The sequence below is a fragment of the Hylobates moloch genome, unplaced genomic scaffold (assembly GCF_009828535.3).
Source record: "Hylobates moloch isolate HMO894 unplaced genomic scaffold, HMol_V3 SCAFFOLD_106, whole genome shotgun sequence".
In the NCBI taxonomy this organism is placed as follows: Eukaryota; Metazoa; Chordata; class Mammalia; order Primates; family Hylobatidae; genus Hylobates; species Hylobates moloch.
This window is the reverse complement of record NW_026652381.1, coordinates 44,976-53,770: the sequence shown is the minus strand read 5'-3', so window position 1 is coordinate 53,770 and position 8,795 is coordinate 44,976. Positions and strand designations below refer to the sequence as shown.

Sequence of the window (8,795 nt, the reverse complement as noted above, 5' to 3'; positions counted from 1 at the left end):
AACGACATCAGAAAGTAATTGGGCTAGAAGAACTTTAATTTGGAAGCAAAACACAGAATCCAGGTGAGTGGGCTTACTGGGAAAGGGTCATGCCACGTTGCTCCCACAATGGAGGGCCTTATGATGGAGATGGTTAGGTTTCTGCTCTCCTGCTGCAACGCCGTTTCTCCCAAGGCCTTGCTGTAGGTGCAAGAATTGGGCGGATCTCTGATCAGCTTGGGTGTGATCTCATCAATAACAACATCATCTAACCACCTAAAAGGTAGTTAGAGTAAAAAGAATTCTAGCAGCCTATCTTAGACAATAGACCAAAAAGAAAATGTGACACACAAATAGTCAAACAAAACTTCCACCTTTTAGCCTTGGTTCTGGAATTCAGAACAGTCACACAATACCAAGTTTGAGTGCATACCTGTTCAAAGCATGCATGAGCTCTTTGCCCTTCACTGCTAAGCCCAATCCCATCAGCCAAATCCTATGCCCTCCCATCTAGAGAGATAGGTAGGTAGATAGACCAATAGAATAAATACCAATACCACTTTATTATTACTACTAGTATAGGGCTATTAGTACTACTTTATTAGTATGACTTTAGCACCACTATTACTTTATCAATTACTTTATCAATATTATTACTTTATCTGTAGTCGTGCTAATTTGAGGTAATTACATGTAACCTCTTTACTTCCTCTCCAAGAAGCTCGTGAGTACATTCACTGCACACATTTTTGAGTCCCAGTCATTCTCCCAGTAGTGTGCTGGAAGCTGTGTTCAGGGAGCTTGAGGCTGTCATCCAAGGTGTTTCAGTGGCAGCCCTGTTCAGTGTTGTCCTATAGAAACCCAGTGCAGTGATCCTGAAGAGTTTAGCTTTACATTTAAAAAATTTCATTCACTGCAAATCAAACCAAAGTGACTACTTTTGGCAGACTGACAATCTCTTTTAGCAAATCTATGTAATGCATTTTGAAGGTCTGTTTAGAGTCTGTGCTAATAACTTGCTAATTATTTCCAGAGATTTCCAATGAATTCTGAAGTTGGTCAAGTGGGGTAATTATAGTACTCTGAAATTGCTTCAAAATCATGAGTATTGAATTCTCCTACTTATAATATGACATGTATCATGAATAACTGAGTTACCATAGCATCAGCCTAATCTTTCTTAAAAATATGTCAGAACTGGCCTGGTGGAGTGGCTCATACCTGTAATCCCAGCACTTTGGGAGGCCGAGGCGGGTGGATGTTGAGGTCAGGAAATCGAGACCATCCTGGTCAACGTGGTGAAACCCCATCGCTACTAAAAATACAAAAATTAGCTGGGCGTGGTGGCACATGCCTGTAATCCCAGCTACTTGAGAGGCTGAGGCAGGAGAATCACTTGAACCCAGGAGTCGGAGGTTGTAATCAGCCAAGATCGCACCACTGCACACCAGCCTGGTGACAGAGCAAGACTCCATCTCAAAAAAAAAACAACAACAAAAAAAAACCATTTGATAAACCCAAAGTCTATCTACATGTCTCTAAGAGAGCAAAAAATTATTGTCAATTAAATATGTAACATTTATTCTAGCTGACAGATCTATGTGGTTAAATTATTGATACAGCGTTTTAAAAATTAAGCTGCCATTCTAGCTGGTGTGAGATGGTATCTCATTGCAGTTTTGATTTGCATTTCTCTCTGATGGCCAGTGATGGTGAGCATTTTTTCGTGTGTCTGTTGGCTGCATAAATGTCTTCTTTTGAGAAGTGTCTGTTCATATCCTTTGCCCACTTTTTGATGGGGTTGTTTGTTTTTTTCTTGTAAATTTAAGTTCTTTGTAGATTCTGGATATTAGCCCTTTGTCAGATGGGTAGATTGCAAAAATGTTCTCCCACTCTGTAGGTTGCCTGTTCACTCTGATGGTAGTTTCTTTTGCTGTGCAGAAGCTCTTTAGTTTAATTAGATCCCATTTGTCTATTTTGGCTTGTGTTGCCATTGCTTGACATAGGAACCCTTTTACACTGTTGGTGGGACTGTAAACTAGTTCAACCATTGTGGAAGACAGTGTAGCGATTCCTCAAGGATCTAGAACTAGAAATACCATTTGACCCAGCGATTCCATTACTGGGTATATACCCAAAGGATTATAAATCATGCTACTATAAAGACACATGCACACGTATGTTTATTGGGGCACTATTCACAATAGCAAAAACTTGGAACCAACCCAAATGTCCACCATCAACCATAGACTGGATTAAGAAAATGTGACACATGAGACCAGGGGTGGCGGCGGCGGCAGCGGTGCTGGAGGCGCAGAGGGCGGCGCAGGGGGAGCCGGGCCAGCTCGGGAGCTAGCGGAGAGCGGGCGGCCTTGCGGGGAGGCGGTGGCGGCACCCCAGACCGAGCCGGCGCGGGAGGAATTCCAGGGCGATGGGACCACGGCCCGGGCTGATGCTTTGACAGCTGGAAAGAGCGCGGAGCCAGCGCCTGGTCGGGAGGGAGAGGAGCGAGGCGAGGAGAGCGCCAGCCAGCGGGAGAGCGAGCGAGCGCCTGGGAGGGGGCCGGGAGCCAGGGGCAGCTCGGGAGAGCCGGAGCGGTGGCGGCGGCGGCGAGGCTTGGCGCCCTCTTCCCTGCAAACCATGTTTGCCAAAGGCAAAGGCTCGTTGGTGCCCTCGGACAGGCAGGCTGGGGAAAAGTCAGCTTTATACGTCTACGAATATTTACTGCAGGTGGGAGCGCAGAAATCTGCACAGACCTTCTTATCGGAGATTCGCTGGGAAAAAAACATCACGTTGGGAGAACCGCCTGGGTTTTTGCACTCGTGGTGGTGTGTATTTTGGGACCTTTACTGTGCAGCTTCTAAAAGGAGAGACACTTGTGAACATTCACAAGACAGATGCAGAATCAGATTGCCAGAGTATTGCTTCGGTCACTAGCCCAGGGGACGTTTCCCCACCCATAGACCTAGTCAAGAAAGGGCCTTATGGGCTTTCAGGACTGAAAAGAGCTTCTGCTTCTTCTCTCAGATCCATCTCTGCAGCTGAAGGAAACCCGAGCTACAGTGGATCTGTTCAAAGCTTAACTTCTGTAGGTTCCAAGGAGACACCCAAAGCTTCAAACCCAGACCTGCCTCCAAAAATGTGCAGGAGGTTAAGACTAGACACCACCTCAAGCAATGGCTATCAGCGTCCTGGCTCAGTAGTGGCAGCAAAAGCTCAACTGTTTGAAAATGCTGGTTCACCTAAGCCGGTTTCTTCTGGGCACCAAGCCAAAGCCATGTACTCTTGTAAAGCAGAGCACAGCATGAGCTTTCCTTCCCACCAGGAGCGACATTTTCCAGCGTGGACCCATCAGTGGAACCAGGATGGTTAAAGGCAACTTATGAAGGCAAAACGGGACTAGTTCCAGAAAACTATGTTGTCCTCTTCTACTACTATTTAGTGGATGGCAGTATCTTCATGGTATCCATGATAACAAATAATAAGTTCTATGATTTTATCTGACACAGATACAAGGGGATCAGACCACTAAGTGAAAACAGTCAATTTCTATCAAGTTCTTCCCCAGCAGACTATGTAGCTCCTTATTAATGGAAAAAAAAGGTTTAAAAGGTTGGCCATTCTTTTTTGGTTGGTTTATTTTAAAATTTCTTACTTCTGAAAAATTTATTTTTGGATAATACGTAACTCTCCAGAATGTCTCTTCCATAGCAATTGTAGAGTTTCAAATACTGTATTAAGTACTATATCCCAGAAATTTGGAAACCAGAAATCTGCTGTATGGATTTTGAGGGACGTCCTTTACTGCGTGGCATTCTCTGAGGATCTCTGAAACTGTTACTTAAAAATCTTACTCAAAAGCTGGTTACCTGCCCTTTGAGTGCCACAGTCCTGACCTGCTTGTTCTTGACACCTTACATATTACTTCAGAGTTCCCCACTGTGCAGACTCTCAGGCATTAACTGTATAAAACTCTTTACATGCTATTATAATCTGTAAAATCAATCTCTTCTACCTTAATGTTTCTAGAATAGGTTAAATACACATACACACACACAACTATGCCTCAGAAAAGTTGTGCTTTTACAAATAAAGAGAATAGATTAGAATTAACAAGTAGGGTGAATAACAGTAGGCAGAGTCAGAATCAGAAATAAATATCAGTGAATCAAAATAAAAGAATGAAAAATATTCTGTAATAAAAATTAGCAATGTAATGTAAAAGTCTGATAAAAGGTTATCTTTTTCTTTTACCTATTACTGTTGACCTCTGTACACTGTAATACGGTGTTGCTGGATGGAACTTCTTGGTCTAAGTCCTTGCTGACCTTAGTAGTAATAACAGCATTGCTGACACCCTAATTACCCTCTCCTGAAACAGAAGGTAGTTTTTCAATGTACCAGTCCCTTAGTCGATACTTGGTTTAAACATGCTTGCCATCATCTCGTATCCTGCTAGATTAGAACCTCTTAAAAGCAAATTGGTTTTCTTTCAAAGACCAACTTGACTCCAAAGAGAGATTCAGAGTCCTACTTCTGCTGCTGCATAAAGAAATCTCAACGTTCATTTTACTTGAACACAGACCAAAGTGTTCCTGCTTCTGAGTTGTCTGTGAGCTAATTCTACAGATGTTCCATTCAGATTTAAAGCTTTTTTATCGCACAGGATGTGGATATGAAGCCTAACTCTTGTATCTGATGGCAAGGCGTATGTTGTAGCCACAGTACTGGCTATGGTCCCTTTGCTGAAACAAGCTACAGAAGCACTGATTCAAGCTGTGTTTGTGCTAGAAGTTTTAATCTTGCAGATTTGTGAGGGTGGCTCTTTTTCCTTCATAATAGATTACATGTATAAGCAAGTCAGGGCCATATACTGGAGACAGGCTAAAGCTGCTTTTCCCTTAAAGTAAGTTTCCTACAGATAAGGTATTTATGAGCATTGAGAAAGTCAGGACACATACTCTAAATCACACAGAATGTTAATTCCACAGGAAGGCAATGCCAGACATTGGAAGAGGATCACATTCAACTTCTAATAGTCATTCACTAACAAAACCTTAGCTTTTCAGAAACAATGTTAAGATACGTTAGAATTGCTATATCCATACCTTCTAAACATGTAACCTGTGCACCCTAATCACTGCTTACAGTATAATCAGTATGACGATGAGATTGAGGGGGTCTAAATTTATCATCTCCTGTGTTATGTGAAAATATCCCTCAGTACAAAACATTTGTGTATTTCACAGATGACTCTTGTTTTGCCATAACTCTACAAAGTTTATGGAAACTAGTCAACTGAAGGATTTTTCTGTTGTGTGATGTGTAAAGGTCTGAACAGTAAAATCATCTTTGTATTCCTGTAATGTTAACAAAATAATAATCAACATGTCAGATTGTTGGGCTTTTCTTTGCAGCTGTTTTCTAATTCAAAGTTTTTGGTTGTTTGTTTTTGTTTTTTTTTTAGTTCAAAGTTAATTTGTTTGCCTCTTGAAGATTAATTTGTCTAAGCTTTCTAGGAACTGCCAAACAGTGATATTCTCAAAAGGATTCAATAACCTAGTTCAAAAAATGTTCCTATCTTCTATTGTCTTAAATCTAATCATGTTCTGTGAACTGCAGTCCCAGCGTGTAACCTGGCGTGATTTATCACCCAGAGTTCTCCTTTGTATTTCAAAGTTGATTTACCTCAGGAAAACTGAGGGTTTATTGAGTAACTCACATTTTTCCAGAGAAACTGGTTTGAAGTATCCAGTGCAACCTGCCAAGCTCTGTCTTTGTTTATAAACCCACTTACTGGTGACATCATTCAGGGTAGCCCCTCTCTAAAAACCTTGAATTTTGTCTGATCTTCTCGGATGAGGAATTCTGAACCTGGTACAATCTCATTCTAATTCTTCTCTTACGTACTAAGTACTTATACTATATACCTTACTATAACTTAACAGGAAAAGGCTGACCATTTTTGGTATTCTTTCAGTGACACATTTTTCAGTGTCTAAGCTCACATTCATTCGTAATTAACTACATGATTTTTAATATAATTTCCACTACTTTGGGTTTTATTTCCCAGGTATAGACATTGTCCTTTTAATGTTTTCTTAAGGAATTATTCAGAGTAGATTATTAACAACTTAAGGTCCTAAACGGATATACATGGGACATGGTTGTTGTAAAAAGAAACAAATCTGTAAGACACTAGGAAATTCAAAATGCTTTCTGGCTTTCTTTGAAATTTACTACTGAATGATTTATTTGCAACTCATTATCTGGTATAGTGGGGAAGAGCCACTTATGTCTCTTTAAGCCAAGATATATTTAAGATAACAATAAAGATAAAATATCAATTTCACTATCTAGATTTGATTTTGACACAATGAAAAGCTGATTGGTTCATAATTAAATGGACAAATTTTCCATAAGTAAGAGATGAAACTCCTAGCTTGGAAATCCTGGGGGTTGACAGGCTGAAAGTCCTTGGTCTGTGGTGGGCACGTTCACATTTCAACACGAGATCTGGTGTGCTTTCCATAGCAGCTCCTCAGATTTTGTGAAAAACTAGAAGATAATTTTTTAAAAAGCAATGTTGAATACTTAGAATCGTATTTCTAATAAAAATAAGTCAAACTTTAATTTTGATAAAGTTTCAAAACTAAACATGAACTGAACTTATACTTGATGACATAATTTCGTAAATTCATGATGAATTTGTCTTATTCTGATTTATTTCCTATTTTAAAAGATAGGTGTTTCTTTTCTTCCACTGTAAAAGTGTAATGTGTTCATTGTATTTGGAAAATGTGGAAAGTAGATGACTGTTCTTATTTTTTTCACTTTTACAGAGGGTAATTTTTTCCACACCACAGAAGTAGAATAATCATACTTCTCATTTGAAAATTTGAAAATGTAAAAAAAAATTAATCCAAGATCATACCAACATTTAGGGCTAAGAGTTGAGATTATACCTAATATGGTTTTGCACTGAATATATTACAAGCCTTTTTGTCATTTACTACTTGATAAAACATGATTTTTAATGCCTGAATACTTTTCTAACACTTGTATGTATTGTTGTTTATTTAGTCATTCCTCTATTGTGGAACATTCAAATTGGATCCAAGTTTACCATAAGTAATACTACAATAAAAAATACCTATATATTATTTGTGATGTCTCTGGTTGTTTTCTTAGAGTGCCACCTTAATTATCTTTGTGAGAAAGTCCTCAAGAATCCTGCCATTAATTTAGATACTTTCCCCGCTATTGATATGTCCCTTTAAGAGCTCTGAAAATACTTAAGAAACTTAGTGAGAAGAAAGAAAATTAATCCTCTCTTCTGATTATTCAGTTCCAATTCTCTGTGGCCACTGGATTTTTAAAAATCCTGTTGTCCAAAGCATCTCCCATTTAATTGTTTCTGACAGCAGGGAAATTGGAAGTCAGAGGTGATACCATAAAAGGAAATGAATGAAGCAGATGTATGAATTTTGATACATACAACAGATGTCTTTTGATCACACTTCCTGGGCAATATAGTAGTAATCAAAGGAAAACTGGTAACATTTTTGGTTACTTTGCTTTAAAGAAAAATTTCTAAGCCTCACAAAGTTGACATGGTTTATTTACCCTCAGGAACACGGTAGTACTTAGGGTAAGTTAGAATCCATTCATTATTATGTGTGACTGGAGAGATATATTGCTTAAAAAGCTATAACAGGCCCTACTTAGGAACAAGTTACAACTGCATTTAAATCACTCCGTTTATGTCAAAATAGTTACATAGCAGAATCTAGAGGGGGGTCTTGATTAACATGAGATAATAAATATTTGCAGAATCTGATGCCTACCAGAGGAAACTCTAACCCAGGCAGGAAAGTTCTTCAGAGTAAAAATCAAGAAAGGTGAGAGTAGCTGTGCAATAGAAGTAAGCCTTGGCCTGGACCCAGACAAGATCATTGCACAAGAGATTGGTTTTGGAAGTAGATTTGGCTGAGATTAAAGTCTCAAGTGACATGAAGATAATGTTTAAAATAGATCCAAACTCTTCTTTATTGCTTGACACTTTTCCAATCAGCATTGACTTCATTCCTGGTAAGTTGGTGGAGCACGGTGAGTTCTGCCTTATTTCATACTTTATTTGGTTAGAATCTGGGGGAGGGGGCAAAGGTGCAGGTTGGTTATTTCAAATGTGCAGGCGACTTCCACCAATTTTGCAGTATAGTGCTATTACTTAATGGAATACACCCATAAAACTGATTTCCTAGTAATTCTGCTTTTGTACATTCTTGAGACTCAGTGAGGGTGAAAGAATTGTAGATTTGGCAAACACTGCACTATTTTCTCACATTTTTTCGATTTGCTAAAACCAGAAACAAATGTATTACCCCTTTTTTCCCTTTAATTTTAAAATCCATGGCCTTTTCACTGCCTTTACTTTCCATGTGTTGCCAATGTATCCTCCACTGTATCCCCCACATTGGGCCCAGCACTTGACACTTAGTAGGCACTCAACCAATACTTGTTGAATGAAAAGTTTAATGCATTGCAGTTTTTTTAGTTTTTAGATGATGTTGTGCCTAATGCACACTCCTTCCTTCTTTCACTCCTTCATTAATCTTTTTGTACATGTCTTTTACTTATGCCAAGCTGTCACACTGTGTGCATGTACTGAGGGATTTATTTTTTCTTCCACAGCCCCAGAGCCAGCAAATGACTGACCTTAAACCTAAAATTGTAGGAGTTTGGTCAGGGTGGTGGGAAAAGTTGTAAGAAAAGGTTATAGGGAAAGACACAATTCTTGGAAGAATGGGAGGTTT

The 8,795-nt window shown here is 39.3% G+C and overlaps 1 pseudogene; it reads right to left on the bottom strand.

The window, feature by feature from the left end:
• Positions 1 to 2,331: 2,331 nt before the first annotated feature.
• LOC116463971 (sterile alpha motif domain-containing protein 1-like) lies at positions 2,332 to 3,313 on the bottom strand (annotated as a pseudogene).
• Positions 3,314 to 8,795: the final 5,482 nt, after the last annotated feature.